Here is an 18288-nt window from a genome sequence, read left to right as displayed (position 1 = left end):
GGAATTACTCGCCCTCCTAGCCCGTATCCGAGTCCATGAGAGCTGATAGTTGTGGGGAAAGATGTGGAGAATGTTGGAAAAGCCTTTTTTCTTGGTGTCAAGGGTTTTCTTCTTGTGAAAACCTAATAGCAGCCTTGGAGGGTCTTTTATTAAAAAGGAGGGTGAAATATAAAACTGAGTATAGAAAATATGTCTACTAGCCCGTCACGTCTGCTGCGGCGGGCGTAACTTCTCCATAGCGGGACCGCTGCGGCGGTCCCGTGGCCGCTATAGCGGGCCATCTCCTACCCCAGGCCCATGACTTTTAACTCTTTCCGAAACTTATTTTTCCCATTATTAATCGTTTAAACACCCCATGGGGCTTACTATTTAAGATCATAGACCTAGATTGGCCATGGGTTCGCGAAATATTAAATAACGACCAGGCGGGTCGTTACACATAATCAAATAGCCAACATCAAGTCAATAAATGATATTAACACATCAAGTCAACGAAACAAGTAATGAAATGAACGTCCCAACAACATCCTCCCTTACTCAGTCACTTATCACTCATGTACATACATGCTAATTGGTGTCATTGCCCAATAGCCATGACCTGCAAGGGACCCATGGTGTCTTTGTACTACTCGTTCCGGAACGAACCTCGGACCATGAGCTCACAACTAGGCCACATCCTCACCCCTGATCAAATGTTCCTTTTCAATATATATATATATTTATTTATTTATTTATTGTCACACCACTTTCCATGATCGATTATCAAGTAATATCTCAATTTCATCAAGAAGATCATATTAATTTCTTACCACAATTGTCATCGAAAAATAGATCACAACATATTGAATAATGGCAATAAGCCCACATTAATACTCAATCAATAACATATAGGAATTCCAACCACATATTATGCCCGAAGACTAGACATGTTTTCTCCCATCAATCTCATAACACATACAATAAACTAATTAAAGTCGAACTCAAGTAGACCATAACCTACCTCGATTGCAGCGCTGGAACAATGCAAATTACTCCGCTATATCCTTGCCCTTCCGTAATCCCTCGGAACGTTCGAAGTCTAGCAATTAAGATGATAAATAAGTCACAAACACTTTAGTCCACAATATCAAAATAGTGAACACACTTCCACCTTACCCCGTTCTAATGGGTGAATGATTACTAGTTGTAAATCATCCTAACATTGGCTTTAGCAGCCACAAACTATCAATTTATAAGGTTATTCAATTACGTTATTGTATACGGTAAAACTCAAACAAGCTTGTGTCTGAGAGGAGCCGATGTAAAGGATAGAACTGAGGGATCACGATCACGTTCAACTCTGCTTCAACACCGAGGGTATTTTACCGGACACGGGAAGTCCGAGCCTAAATAGTACGCTCAATATAGGTCCGGATTATAAGTTATAAAATAGGCCACGCGTCACCCAACAGTTCCGCCACTTGCGTTGACAACAGTACGGGTGTCAGACAGTATGGACCAGCCTTATCCATTTTAGGGTTTTTCTAGAAAGGATTTTTCTACATTGGACTAGGGCCTATTTATTGTTACCTATATATAGAGGGCTATACCTTCCCTTTTTAGGTTAGCTTTTTCACTGCTCAACAAATTGTAATCAGCAAAGTATTTTAATTATTTCTTCAAGTATTTTGGCTTGGCTAAAGGATACCGAGGAGGATGAAATCGAGTCAGTATTGCTAAAAAGTTTGGTGAAACATTGTCCAAAGAGGAACTAACTTGGTACGACCATCTGCCTGAGCATTCTATCACTTCTTTTGAGATGCTCGCGGATGCATTTATCAAAGCCCATGCCGGGGCCAAGAAGGTGCAAGCCAGAAAGGCGGATATTTTTTTAATCACCCAAAGAGATGATGAACTGCTACAAAGATTCGTGAATTGATTCCAAAGGGAGAGAATGGAACTTCCCCCAGTCTCGGAAGCGTGGGCGGCCTAAGCTTTCACTAAGGGACTCAATCCCTGAAGCTCAACTGCCTCGTTTAAACTAAAAGAGAATTTATTAGAGTACGAGATGGTAACTTGGGCCAATGTCCATAACAGGTATGAGTTTAAGATTTGGGTAGAGGATGAACAACTTGAACTTCCCCCTGTCTAATAAATGGAAGTAAGAACTTTGAAAAATCGAGGAGGAACTATGAAATAAAGACAAGGCCATCAAGGGATAGATATCGACCATACTCTCAATCAGAGAAATCCATCTTTAGGTCGGATAAGGGAAGAAGCGGCCCCGGCCATTTCTCAAGTAGAGGTGATAAGCGAGTTGATTGTGGGTCAAACAGCCGAGGTTTGTTATTTAGAAGCGAAGCCGGTAGTTCAGGCAGTAATGGAGACATACCGAGGTTATCAGAGTACAACTTCAACATCAATACATCAGACCTTGTCTCGGCTATCGGGCGTATCACAGAAGCCATGTGGCCAAGACCATTGAGATTCGACCCAGCTAAAAGGGATCCTAACGTGATGTTTGAGTATCATGAGACTCACGGTCATAGAGCCGAAGATTGTCACCAATTAAGGGAAGAGGTGGCCCGATTGTTGAAAAATGATCACCTTCGAGAATTTCTGAGTGAGCAAGCCAAAAGCCACTATAAAGGAAGGGAAAATCACAAAAAGGCCGAGCCTGTGGAACCACAACATGTGATCAATATGATAATCGAAGGGACATATACGCTTCGAGGGCCGATGATGAAAAGAATAAAGGTTTCGATTACACGAGAAAAATGTACCAGGGATTACACGCCCGAAGGGACTATTTCCTTCGATGATGAGGATGCAGAAGGCATCATTCAACTGCACAATGATGCATTGGTAATCTCTATCCTTATTTTTAAATCTCAAGTTAAACGTATTTTGATTGATCCAGGTAGTTCGGCCAACATTATCCGATGGAGAGTGGTAGACAACTGAAGTTGTTGGATCAAATCATCCTGGTAGCCCGGGTTCTCAGCAAATTCAATATGGCAAGCGAAACTACTACGGGAGAAATTTCTTTGCCGATCCACATAGATAGGACCATTCAGCAGACCGCATTTTATGTTATCAAGAGGGAAATGAAGTATAATGCTTTACTCGGCAGATAGTGGATTCATATCATGAGGGAGGTGCCGTCGACATTACATTAGATGTTAATATTCCCAACTCCCAAAGGGATAAAAACTGTCTGTGGTGAACAACCCACAACAAGGGAAATGTTCGCGGTCAAGGAAGCCCCCTTCGTTTCGAAGAAACCGGTCCAAAAGGTTGATGAGCAATCAAAGGCAAGGACACCAAATAACAATTAAAGAATGCGGGCTCGAATGAAGAATAGAAGGAGATGAGTCCGAATTACGAAAAAGATGACTTCGGTGTACCCAGGTCATTCATATTACCGGATGATTCGGATGCAACCAAATCTATCGTGGAGGAGCTGGAGCAGATCATCTTGTTCGTGCATTTATCGAATAGAAAGGTATACCTGGGCACGGGGTTAACCTCGGACCTCAGGAAAAAGTTAATTAAATTTCTTCAAGCTAATGCCGATTGTTTTGCATGGTCCCATATAGACATGACAGGTGTGCCACCGGATTTAACCACGCATAAGCTCAGCCTTGATAGAAAATTCACTCCGGTTAAGCAGAAAAGAAGACTGATGGCTAAGTCAAAACATTCCTTCGTCAAAGATGAGGTAACAAAGCTATTAAAAATAGGTTCTATTCGGGAGGTAAAATACCCGGACTGGCTAGCTAATGTCGTCGTGGTGCTGAAGAAAGGTAACAAACTTAGAATGTGCGTTGATTATAAAGATCTAAATAAAGCATGCCCAAAGGATTCGTTCCCGATGCGACACATCGATCTAATGATTGATGCAACGGCCGAGCATGAGATGTTAATTTTCCTCGAGGCCTACTCCGGGTACAACCAAATCCGGATGCACTCGGAGGATCAAGAGAAAACATCTTTTATTACCCGATATGGCATTTACTGTTACAGTGTCATGCCATTCGGATTAAAAAATGCCGGAGCAACTAACCAACGCCTAGTTAACCGGAAGTTCGAAGAACAAATAGGTAAAACAATGGAAGTTTACATTAATGACATGTTAGTCAAGTCCCTGAAAACAGAGGACCATTTAAAACATTTGTTGGATACCTTCGATGTACTTCGCAAATACAACATGAAGCTGAACCCGAAGAAGTGTGCCTTCGGGGTCAGATCTGGCAAATTTTTAGGCTTTATGGTGTCAAACTGGGGAATTAAAATTAACCTGGACAAATTAAAGCCATTGAATACATTGAAGTGGTGAACAATGTGAAGGCAGTACAAAGGCTGACCGGAAGAATAACAGCTCTGAGCCGGTTCATCTCGAGGTCATCAGATAAAAGTCACTGTTTCTTCTCTCTGCTAAGGAAGAAGAATGACTTTGTTTGGATACTAGAATGCCAAAAGGCCTTGCGAGAATTGAAGCGGTACTTATCGAGCCTGCCCTTGCTGCACACACCGAAGGCAGTTAAGCAACTATTCCTATATCTAGCGGTATCCGAGGTGGCGGTTAGCGGCATCCTGGTTAGAGAAGAAGGAGGTACGCAATTTCCAATCTATTATATGAGTAGAACATTAGGAGATGCGGAGACCCGTTATCCGCACCTTGAAAAATTAGCTTTGTCACTGGTAAGTGCTTCAAGAAAGCTAAAACCTTATTTTCAGTGCCACCCCATATGTGTAGTAAGTACTTACCCGTTAACAAATGTCATGCACAAATCGAAACTATCGTGTAGGTTAACCAAATTGGACATAGAAATTAGCGGTTATGATATCGAGTATAAGCCTAGAACGGTTATTAAATCTCAAATCTTAGCTGATTTTGTGGCGGATTTTACCCCCGTCATGATTCCCGAGGTAGAGAAAGAGCTCTTGTTAACTTTGGGAAAGGCTTTGGGTATTTGGACCCTATAAACGGATGGGGCATTGAACCTAAAAGGGAACGGGTTGGGCTCGTAGGTGATGTTACTAGACAATCAATCAGAACCATGAAATTAACTAACAATGAAGCAGAGTATGAGGCTATGCTTGCAGATCTAGTATTGGCTCGGAGTTTTGGGGCCGAAGTAATCGAAGCAAAATAAGACTCTCTTCTGGTCGTGAACCAAGTCAATGGCGTTTTCAAGGTCAAGGACGAGCGAATGCAAAGATACTTGGAAAAAACTCAAGTAATATTGCATCGATTTAAAGGGTGGACCATGCAACATGTACCGAGGGAGCAAAACAACTAGGCAAATGCTTTAGCCACCTTAGGCTCATCGATTGAAGCAAAAGAGCTCAATTCTGGCATGGTCGTCCAATTGATGAACTCGACAGTGGAAGGTGGTCACGCCGAGATAAGTGCAATAGGTCTGACATGGGATTGGCGCAACAAATACATCGACTATTTACGTGATGGAAAAATCCCAAACGACCCAAAGGAATCGAGGTCTCTTCGAACCAAAGCAGCCCGATTCTGTTTGGTAGACTATCAATTATATCGCCGGTCTTTCTTTGGACCTCTAGCTAAATGCTTGGGACCAGGAGAAACGGATTATGTAATGAGAGAATTCCATGAAGGAACCTGTGGTAACTGTCATACCCCATTTTAACCGGGTTAAATTAGTGTACAACATATTGGTGATTCCTATTTTTTTTGTTTGTTTTAAGGAGTCGCCACCTAATTATTTACAGTGAATTAGGGCACCTAAAGTTTATTAAAGTAATTATCTAAAGTTGATTTTATTTTAAAGTCTACGAAACCAAAAAGATTCTAGGTAAGGGTTCAATTAGTCTAAAGGGAAGGTATTAGGCATCCTTTAAGACCCATTAACAATGGTTAACCGACCGGACTTATGTTAATTAATTAAGGATAAAAATGTAGATGTAATTTTAAATATTTAAGAAAATATTGCAAAACTTATTTAAAGTAAAACTTGTAGAAAATAATAGTTGCATAAAAGAGTTTAGTTAAAAATAAACTAAAAGAAGCGGGATCTGTCATGTTTATATGTATTTGGAGAAAATGACTAAATTTAAAAGAGTTATTTAATAAAAGTTTTAAAGGTTGTTTTAGACAAATATGTATTTCAAGTGTTGGAAGGAACTAAAGTGAGAGTTATCCGTTGAATTAGTTTGCCCTTTATCTCTCAAAATAAACTAACATTAGTGTGAAAATTTGTGATGTTTTGAAAATCCTAAGATGGTAAGAATGAAAAATAATTCCTTTAAACCAAGAATGTATAGGCATGCTATTTGAAAATCAATTACTCCAAATAAATGTTATAGATACTATAAATAATTTAGAACATAATTAGAAGTGAATATAAACTTGTGGAATTAACTACCCATTACTAAACTACAACCCTTAATATACTAGAATTTATCTAAGTTAATAAAATAAGATGTTAGTCATATAAAGCAAAGAAAAAATACACAACCATAAAAATAAGGAAGAGAGAAGAAGAATAAATGAGTTTGGCCCATTTATTATGGGCTCAACTACTGAACTGTTCACGTTTATTGGGCTTAGGCACAATAAATTCCTTTGTATTGCCACTGCGGGCTGTTACTGTCTATTGGGCCTTGGGCCAGAACTTGTATTTTGTTATTTTTTGCCGTGGACAGGGCTGGACAAGAGAAGAGTCATGTTGGGCTTTTAGCCCAACGCCATAAGCGGAAGAAGAACGAGTCTCTCGGACTCGTATGCGATGGTCATGCATAAAAACAAAAGAAAAAGGATTTAGTGTATGATCAATAAACACGGCTATAAAATATAAAATTCAAAGCAAGCAAATCAGTGACTTGTATACATGCTATGTATATTTGAGTATACACTGTGTCATACATTCAAGCAACGGTTACCAAAGTATGAAGTGTTGAAAAACTGCTTGCTACTTTCAGTATTCAGCAATGACTACGGAAGAAAGATACTGCAAGAACTAAATTATGACTTGGTTTTCGTCAATACTTGCAGCACTCCCCACTTCCATTTTTTTAGCAATCGCAAAAGGTATCATTTAAGAAAGAACAAGCATAGACTCTTTATACGAATGAATAACTCTTAAAAAAAAAGCAAAATCCATTCTGTATGCTCTCACTTTAACATTTAGTAAGTAGTTAAACAAATAGCACCTTACATTTGCTTATAGTATGATGCCTACCAAAACTACCGGTAGGGAAATCTATTGGGAGCTTGAGATGTTCTTCGTTAACCACATCATGACATTACCATTATCATTATAATTTCTACTCTCATACAAATCCAAACAAACTTGCAACTAAAATGTGAACATACCAAGCAAAACTAACCCAGATGAACACTTAACGTTAATCCTCACAAATACCCAAATTTCCGTAAGGTCATCTTCGAATACCAATGACATCAGCCAGAATACCTTAATTTCCTATTTAGTGACAGAAAATGACTTAGTTCACGCGGAGACAAGTGAAGGGCAATCTCATACCTCATAATGACAGGAACACAAGAAAAGCCACCTAATACTAACTCCTATCAAGTGAAGCTATTTATTTGAAACATATAATTTGGTCTATGCTTAAAATGATAAATATTAGTATTACAGGTTCGTTACAACTCCTTAAATAGGATTCTCTTCAGATGAAAAGTGAAAGAAGAGATCAGACTTAATCAAGGTTTACTAATTCGACATCAAAACACCTTCAAATTCGAACGCGATATTCGGCCAAGATTCAGTTAACAGTTAAACTGTGAGATGATGGCCTCATATTATAGCTACTATTGACAGATTGCCTTTTCTTATTCTACCCATTATTTATTCTAAGTAGGATCTGGCAGTTGGACATATCAAACAAGGCACATTAAACTCGGAGAACAGATTGGGATCGAGATAACAACACTAAGGATATTTGTGACTACTAATCCGCAAATTCGACTACCTATCAGAACGGACTGAATAGAGAAGCCATCACGTTTAACTCCATATTCTGAACTGATCTATTCAAAACCAACATATAGTCGCAGAACCAAATAACTATTGAAGCAAGAAAAGTAAATAAAGGAAAAAGATTGGAAAGTTGTTATTTTCTTCTACATACTGACATTTTCAAACAGCCTCATTTCTATATCAAGCTGAAATTGTGAACTATAGAAAATCTTTCTGTACCAGATTACTTAATCACAGTTGAAATTAGCCCTGCTAAGGCATAATGCGATATCTGGTCACATAATAGCAGTAATTCAGACCCAATAAAACAATCCTTGATTAAAACATCAACTCACAAACATTGTTTAACTAACATAACCCGCAGGTAAATTAAACATTACTCGTTACTAAACCGAAATTAGACTAACTAAAACTTGGACATACGCAATACTACTAAACTGCTAAACTGAAATTTAACCAAACTGAAGCAACAACATACACGAACAACATCACAGATTTTAGATTCGAAATAAAAAGAACACACTGACCTTATGTAGGTGCAGTGAAGTGGATGTCGACGTCTCAGATTTATACTCGAACTCGAAGAACCCGATTAAAGTAACAAAAGTTTCCAACCACAAATAGAGTGATTGTTGGCTGTTCTTTTTCGAGTAAGGCTATCTTTGATGATTAAAACTTGTGTTTTGTAGGGAATTTTGGTTCCAGATCCTTGTGATTTTTCACAGTATTTTCTGTCTCCTTTGCCTAAAGTTGATTAGGTTTCACTCCCCCCAAAAGAAAAATCACCCGATCTCCTCTCAGTTCCCCTTATTTATAGGGTTGTGATTAGGGTTTAAGAAAGGAGAGAGGGAGTGTGGGGGGGGGGGGGGGGACAGAGATGAGTGGGTGACAGAGGCGTGGGGGACAAGGGTAAGTGGATGTGGAGCGAGGTACGAAAACAAGGGGAAGTGGAGATGACAGAGAACGTGGGGGACAGGGGAGATTGGGTGAGAGCGTGAGAGTGAGAGCGGAGGTGAGATGAGAGAGATGAGAGAGGAAAGAGTGAGGGGCGGCGGGTGAAGGGAAAAGAGTAAGAGAAAAGGGATTAAGGATTAGGTTAAAGGGTGAAGGGGAAATGGGTTGGACCGGGTCGGGTTTAAAATGTGTAATGGGCTGAATTGTTTTTGGGTAGGGAATAATGTGGGCTGGTCTGTTGAAGACATGGACTGGTTGGATTAAAACGTGTGGGCTGATTATTTGGGCCATTTATTTGGTTGAAATTGTTGGTGTTTCCCCTCTATTTAATTATTCTTGGACTTCTAATTTAATAACTAGTACAACATATATTATGCGAAGACAATTAATATATAGAAAAAATAATGATTTAATAAAGCGTTGTCTTGTAATTAATTTAATGAGTCCAAACCCCAAAACGAAACGATGACTAACCGTTTAACATTTGTGATAAAGTAATGCTCATAATGTTGAAAATAAAAGTAGTGATATTAATAGTAGTAGCAATAAAATATTGTAAAAAATAAAGTATTTAGCTCGTCAGTAAATTTAGAAACCCGAATAAATTAAATAAAAGAGGGACAAAATTGGGTGTCAACAGATGCCCCTCTTCGACCGGAGATGATGTAAGAATCTTCGGGCGAAGAAGTTGACGTAGTAGCCAATTTTGTTTGGACCAACGAATATGAATTTGTAAGAAAGTACGGTTTAGGAAAATTGATGGAAAATATTATGAGGACCGAAGGAATTATGGAAAATTATGGCCGAATCTCAGTTTCGAGTTGCCTACATATCTCGGGCTGCACGAGAATCAGGCCATGTGTAGTTCGAAAGTTTTTGTGGATTCATAATCTTGCGGGGGTTGTAGACAGGTGACGAGAACGTTCAAGAATGGAACATATGCTTATAGCCTCCTAATTATAAATGTGGCGCGCAACACACATTTAAGTAGGACTCTACTAGACACGATGTAATTTCTCCAAAAATTCCCCAGTGTTGAGTTATGGAGACGCTGGGGATGTAGAAAGGAATATGAGATTGTGAAAAGAGTTGATTGAAATAGAATTTTAGTGGGAAATATGAAAGAGAAATTGACCTACGCGTCACGTGTTTGTGGACATGGGTGGAGTTGAGTTCGAGAGTAGATCCGTGACCCTTGCTTGTGAGTTTGATATTCCTCTTTAGCGTGTTTGCCCCAGTTCACTGCGTAAGATAAAGTTCCACGTTGTGTTGCGTCTCTGCGGACTGTACTTTCTGCCAAAACTGAAATTTATGTCACAATTAGTAATAAAGTTGATTGTGTAAAATTATAAAGAGTGCAAAATGATAGTAAATATGAGTGTGAGAGTGAGGACGAAGTCGTGTGGCTTATAATGAGGCAGTGTGGCCAGATGTTGTCTCTGGTTGTCTTTAGGGACTTGAATGAATGTGTGATGCGTATGCCGAGGATGTAATAATATCTCTAGTTGCGGTTGGAGATGATAGTAGTAAGGCCTCCGGCTGTCTTTCGGGACTCGATGATAAATGATATCTGCGGAATTTAAGGTAAAGTCGTTAAAGTAGGTAAAGTAGATGATGAAATAAAGCGATAAAGTATAGAATAAAGTAAGTGTGTAGTCGTTTGGCTTATGCAGGTGAGGCTGTGTATCCATTTGATGTCTCCGGTTGTCTTCGGGACTCGATGATATATCTCCGGTTGTCTTCGGGGACTTGATGATATATCTCCGATTGTCTTCGGAGGCTTAATGATAATTCCTGTAAAGTTCAAGGTAAAATCGTTAGAGTTGGTAAAGTGAATGATAAAGTAGAGAGTAAAGTCATAGTGTAGCCGTCTGGCTTATGCGTATGAGGCCGTGTAGCCATGTGATGTCTCCGATTGTCTTCGGGGACTTGATGGTATCTCTGCGGTTGTCTTCGGAGACTTGATGAAGATTCCCGTAAAGTCTGGGTAAAGTCGTAAAGTGGATGATGTCTCTGGTTGTCTACGGAGACTTAACATTGATTCCTGTAAAGTTCAGTGTAAAGTGGTTAAAGTTGGTAAAGTATATAATAAAGTAATTGATAAAGTATGGAGTAAAGTGATAGAATAGTCGTTTGGCTTATGATGTTGATGGTATCGTGACAGGCCGAACAAATGACATGTGATCCTGATTTAATTCGCCTTCAATTTCGTCAACCTACAAAAACAGGTCTATAAAGTCATAAAGTTATTGTGATAAAAATAAAATAAAATTAAAGATAAAGTTGGAAATAAAGCCGCTTGGCTTTTAAGGCGAGGCCGTAATGTCCAAGCGATGCTTTTAGCTGTGATCGATAGACTTGACTGTTGATCTCGCGGCCTTTTGATTCCTGATGCTTTTAGCTGTGATCGATAGACTTGACTGTTGATCTCGCGGCATTTTGATTCCTGCACTCAAAGAAAAATTCTTAGTTTGGGAGGGGGAAGTTGACTCGTGTTGACTCGAAGCTTGACTTTATTGGCGCTCCATTCATCCTGTTTGTTTGGATCTTGTGATCTCCGTTCAAGTCTCGGTAGATGAACAGTAGTGAAACAATTGAAAGAAAGTATTTCATTTGAAAGGTAGGTATGTAAGTATATGTATAAGGAAATGTGACTATATGTATATAACTTGTGAAATATATATATGTAAATGTATGTATGTAAGGAAAGATATATATGTAAATATATGTATGTAAGTTGTAAAATATTTCTGCCAACGTCAGATTGTGATACTTCTAAAACAATTGAAAAGTCATTTGTCTAAAATACTTCCTGTCTGGTGGCCTTAATCTTATCGATGTCCAACTCTTCTCTTGTCTAATCTTTCAAAATATGCCCCAGTTTTAGACTTAGCAAGGTATACTAGACTTATGTTATGGTGTGACCGAACCTTATATAGGTTGCCTATGTATCCCTCCAGGGAATCAGGTCAGAACGTAGTTCGTAAGACACATAGAAATATGGTTTGAGAATTTAATAGGGGGACCGAACCCGATGTGGATTGCCTACGTATCCCACCAAGGGAATCAGGTCAGCGCAGTTCTGTTGTGTAAATGGTAAAAGGCTTGTTGGATTTCTATCTAAATATGACTGACCCGTATGTTGAAAGTCTACGAATCCCACCGAGGGAATCAGGCCGTGTGTAGTTCTCCTTATATAAGAATTTTCTGATTTTCTGTTATAGTGCAACCGAACCCTATGTGGGCTGCCTACGTATCCCACCACGGGAATCAGGTCAGCGTAGTTCGTATTTGTATTAAAGGAAAGGTTGCAAACTAGGTTGTCTAACCTAATGTCGTACTTTGATTTCTTCTTGAATTGCTAGCTTTGAGGTTTAGGCCATCACCTATCGGCTATTTCGTTTTCTTTCAACTGGAATCTTGTTTTATCCTCTAAATTCTTTATTATTTTCTCGAGACGTATGTTATCCATTCGTTCATTTTATGTCACAATCATAGAGTTGGCAATTTTGATAAATAAAGTAGAAAATAACGATAATGGATGATTAAGGAAAATCAGAAATGCATTCATAGTTTTTGCAATTTAAGCTTCCAAAAGATGAAGCAAAACAAACAAAAGTTTTGAGCATGATTCAAGCCCTTAAAAAATAAAAGTTCACTACATGTTCAGTCTACCAAGACTACCGGCGAATCAGAGACGGAGTACAAGTCCAATTCTTCAGAGTCTCTCCTGGTTCGGCACCCCGTATTGTCAGTGCCTTGGTGTTGTGAGTAGTTGTAGCAGTAATCTTCATGTGTGTCTGTCTTTGGATTGTTTCCACGGGAGCGACAGAAGTTGATGACATGCCCCTTTCCACCCCTCCAATTGACAGATTGGATTCTTTCAAATCTTGGCAGCTTCGTGAGCAGGTAAAGGATTGTTGACCACATTGGGCTTAGCTTCAGCGAGCTGGACTACTCCTTCCTTAATCAGGGCTTCGATTTTGTTTTTAAGCCCATAGCAATCTTCAGTGGCGTGCCCAGCAACTCCAGAATGGTATGCACAACGCTTGGAACCATCAAACCATTTTGGAATAGGATCGGTAATTTTCCCTTCAATCGGTTGTATCACGCCTGCTGCTTTCATTCTTTCAAACAATTGAGCCAAGGGTTCAGCGAACCGAGTGTAATTACGGGTGTTTTTAGTGTCAGGGTTTGGACGGGCTTTATGTGTTGCATGTGGTCGATTTTGGTAAGTTGGAGCTTGAACGAATTGGTATGGACGTGGGTTTTGATGTGGAGGTACTCGGGGTTGGTAGTAATTTGCTTGGGTGTTGTAGACAGGGTAAGAAGATAGTGGAGCTTGGTAGGGTTCAATTTAATGGTAAGGGTAGAAAGGTTGTTGTGGGTGGTTAAAGTATGTAATGGCTTGGCTCGGCTTATACCCTTTGATGTTCATGACTGCAGCTACGTCTTCTTTCTTCCTTTTAACCCCGCTGATAGAACCAGATTGAATAGCTTTGTTTACTGCTTGCAAAGCAGTAAGATCCTGAATCTTTCCTGATTTGATTCCTTCTTCTAAGGCTTCTCCCGTTCGGACAACTTCTGTGAATTTTTGTCCCATCATACCTATCATTTTCTCATAAAATATGCCAGCCTGACATTCAATAAAGGTAGCCGTCATTTCTCCATCATTCATCGGAGGTTGAACCCTGGCTGCTTCTGACCTCCAACGCAGTGCATATTCACGGAACGACTCAGTTGACTTCTTAGTTAACTTAGTCATGTAGACTCTATCTGGTGTGATATCGGTGTTGCAACTGAATCTGTCCATGAAGTCTTGTGCCATATCACTCCAACCATGCCACTTACGGACGTCCTGCTGTGTATACCAGGTAAAAGCCTCACCAGATAAGCTTCTTATGAAGAGCTTCATCCTTATGTTCTGGTCTCTACCCACTCCAACCAGTTTGTCACAGTAAGCTCTTAAGTGTGTATGAGGGTCGCCTGTTCCATTGAATGTATCAAATTTAGGCGGTTTGTAGCCTACGGGTAAATCAACGTCAGGCTGAACACACAGATCTTCGTATTCTACACTCTGAGTTCCCCTAGCAACTTGAAGGTTTCTCATTGCTTCTTTGAGACTGCGGATTTCTTTTAACAACATATCATCTGTTCTTGTTTTTGCCTCTTTTTCCATTTCCTCGTATTGATCCACCTCGGGTTGGAACCTGACCGTTACTGGGTTGGTAAAGGCTTGTGTTTCTGCGGCATATATCGGAGGAACATATTGCGCATTTGGAGTGACAAAATGTGCCCCTTGTATATGCTGGGTCGGATAAGTTTGGACGGTGAGGGTGTTTTGGACAGGAGGTGGTGTGTTATAAGTAGTGTTTGTAGGTGTTTGATTTGGTGGGTTTAGAGGAGTAGTTGTAAGTGGTGGATTAGTGTTGGTGGGCAAAGGAACATAGGGAGTCTGAACTAGCGATTGACTTGGTGGGTTGACGGGTGGTGGATTAGGAGTAACATAGGTAGTGCAGATGGGTGGTTGGCTCTGTGGAAGGGTATAGATGGATGATGGATTTGGTGGATTTGCGAGGGTGATCGGAGGTAAGTTGTTGTTGGTAGGCACGTTATTTTGTGGAGGGAAATGTTCAGAGATTGGAGATTCAAATGATGGAAAACGAGGTGGATTTGGTGCGACAGTTCTGGGTTCAGTAGGCGGACTTTGGAGTGTGATGGATAGATTGGTCAGGTCCCTAACCCGATTCAGTTCTCCACGTAGGTCCTCAATCTCTTGAGTCAGGCGGGCGATATGTTCATCACGTTGAATAGTAGTTCCGTGTTCTGAAGTCTCGGGGGGATTACCAGGGATCACGATGTTTTCCACACCAGTTGAAATAGATGCGGCTGGATCAGACATTGTAATTTCATTTCCTTGAACAACCCAACTACGTTCAGGCAACGATGACGTCTTTGACCTTGTGAGGTAAGGATGGTCGGCCATCGAGTGTCAACACGAATCAACTTTTTGGGAATAAGATAAAAGAAACATAAAGTATAAATGATGTTAGTCTCATGAACATATCTAGGTAAAGTCATGATCACGTAAAGTCAAGTAAGTCATGTAGCAAATAATTCATAAAGTTGTCAAACAAATGTAAACGAGTATATAACACAACAACGCGTCCTAATATGCATGTGACCTCTTTGTGCCAGAGGTAGGCCTAACGTTTGTTTGAAGGGTAAGGTGTGCCATAATACGTCATCCCGTTGCTTTTGATTAATTAAATAAATTCCATTTCCCATAATAAAGTACAAAAGTAATATAGTATTTATTACATGTCAAATGAATACAACATAAAGTGTTTATAACCTAAATAAAGTAAATACAATTTCCTATGTCTAACTTCTAGCTCCAGTTTGTGATGTCATTGGTCTTCGTCATTCATTGTACTCCAGTGCAAATCCATACCTGTCATAGAAACGTTAGTCATTCCCTCCCTCCTAAAGTTTAATTAATTAAGGCAAATAGTCAATATTTAGGCACAATTATCCTTCAAACATGCACATAAAGTATGATTAGTGTCACTCGGGGTCGTGAACCCGCTTGGACGTTTGGGTAAAGTCATCTAATGAGCTTAAAACATCAAGGGTATTAAACCTCCTAGGTCATGAAATGTATGCTCTTAATAAAGGGCGTTGGTTTAGCTCTATCTTAGGCTGACTAAGAGTTGGCTTCCTATGACACAAGGTTCCCCCAAGTGGACAATTTGGGAGTGGAAAGTCCGTGGCTGTCGACTGCACCGCCGATCGACTAAATCCACAAGATCAATCCAACTAAAGGGGTAATTTAGTAGTGCACGGGCGCGAACCGCGAAGCCGTTTTAAGTGTGTGAATATGTGTGAGTTTTCCAGGAGTGCAAGAAATATGAACGGAATGACAATTTATCAAAGCAGTAACACTTAGACAATTTATATCAAACAACAATTAATCACACAAACAATTTATAGCATGTAAAACAATTTAGGCAAATAGAGTAACTAAGTTAGCACACAAAGCTTAATTAAATCTAAGTCCGTTATGGTTAGAACCTAGGTAGAGTCCCCAGTGGAGTCGCCAAGCTGTCATACCCCATTTTAACCGGGTTAAATTAGTGTACAACATATTGGTGATTCCTATTTTTTTTGTTTGTTTTAAGGAGTCGCCACCTAATTATTTACGGTGAATTAGGGCACCTAAAGTTTATTAAAGTAATTATCTAAAGTTGATTTTATTTTAAAGTCTACGAAACCAAAAAGATTCTAGGTAAGGGTTCAATTAGTCTAAAGGGAAGGTATTAGGCATCCTTTAAGACCCATTAACAATGGTTAACCGACCGGACTTATGTTAATTAATTAAGGCTAAAAATGTAGATGTAATTTTAAATATTTAAGAAAATATTGCAAAAGTTATTTAAAGTAAAACTTGTAGAAAATAACAGTTGCATAAAAGAGTTTAGTTAAAAATAAACTAAAAGAAGCGGGATCTGTCATGTTTATATGTATTTGGAGAAAATGACTAAATTTAAAAGATTTATTTAATAAAAGTTTTAAAGGTTGTTTTAGACAAATATGTATTTCAAGTGTTGGAAGGAACTAAAGTGAAAGAATTATCCGTTGAATTAGTTTGCCTTTTATCTCTCAAAATAAACTAACATTAGTGTGAAAATTTGTGATGTTTTGAAAATCCTAAGATGGTAAGAATGAAAAATGATTCCTTTAAACCAAGAATGTATAGGCATGATATTTGAAAATCAATTACTCCAAATAAATGTTATAGATACTATAAATAATTTAGAACATAATTAGAAGTGAATATAAACTTGTGGAATTAACTACCCATTACTAAACTACAACCCTTAATATACTAGAATTTATCTAAGTTAATAAAATAAGATGTTAGTCATATAAAGCAAAGAAAAAATACACAACCATAAAAATAAGGAAGAGAGAAGAAGAATAAATGAGTTTGGCCCATTTATTATGGGCTCAACTACTGAACTGTTCACGTTTATTGGGCTTAGGCACAATAAATTCCTTTGTATTGCCGCTGCGGGCTATTACTGTCTATTGGGCCTTGGTCCAGAACTTGTATTTTGTTATTTTTTGCCGTGGACAGGGCTGGACAAGAGAAAAGTCATGTTGGGCTTTTAGCCCAACGCCATATGAGGAAGAAGAACGAGTCTCTCGGACTCGTATGCGATGGTCATGCATAAAAACAAAAGAAAAAGGATTTAGTGTATGATCAATAAACACGGCTATAAAATATAAAATTCAAAGCAAGAAAATCAGTGACTTGTATACATGCTATGTATATTTGAGTATACACTGTGTCATACATTCAAGCAACGATTACCAAAGTATGAAGTGTTGAAAAACTGCTTGCTACCTTCAGTATTCAGCAATGACTGCGGAAGAAAGATACTGCAAGAACTAAATTATGACTTGGTTTTCGTCAATACTTGCAGCACTCCCCACTTCCATTTTTTTAGCAATCGCAAAAGGTATCATTTAAGAAAGAACAAGCACAGACTCTTTATACGAATGAATAACTCTTAAAAAAAAGCAAAATCCATTCTGTATGCTCTCACTTTATCATTTAGTAAGCAGTTAAACAAATAGCACCTTACATTTCCTTATAGTATGATGCCTACCAAAACTACCGGTAGGGAAATCTATTGGGAGCCTGAGATGTTCTTCGTTAACCACATCATGACATTACCATTATCATTATAATTTCTACTCTCATACAACTCCAAACAACCTTGAAACTAAAATGTGAACATACCAAGCAAAACTAACCCAGATGAATACTTAACGTTAATCCTCACAAATACCCAAATTTCCATAAGGTCATCTTCGAATACCAACGACATCAACCAGAATACCTTAATTTCCTATTTAGTGACAGAAAATGACTTAGTTCACGCGGAGACAAGTGAAGGGCAATCTCATACCTCATAATGACAAGAACACAAGAAAAGCCACCTAATACTAACTCCTATCAAGTGAAGCTATTTATTTGAAACATATAATTTGGTCTATGCTTAAAATGATAAAGATTAGTATTACAGGTTCGTTACAACTCCTTAAATAGGATTCTCTTCAGATGAAAAGTGAAAGAAGAGATCAGACTTATATCAAGGTTTACTAATTCGACATCAAAACACCTTCAAATTCGAACGCGATATTCGGCCAAGATTCAGTTAACAGTTAAACTGTGAGATGATGTCCTCATATTATAGCTACTATTGACAGATTGCCTTATCTTATTCTACCCATTATTTATTCGAAGTAGGATCTGGAAGTTGGACATATCAAACAAGGCACATTAAACTCGGAGAACAGATTGGGA

This window comes from Lycium barbarum, chromosome 11, assembly GCF_019175385.1.
Source record: "Lycium barbarum isolate Lr01 chromosome 11, ASM1917538v2, whole genome shotgun sequence".
Lineage (NCBI taxonomy): Eukaryota > Viridiplantae > Streptophyta > Magnoliopsida > Solanales > Solanaceae > Lycium > Lycium barbarum.
Note: the sequence above shows the minus strand (reverse complement) of the source record.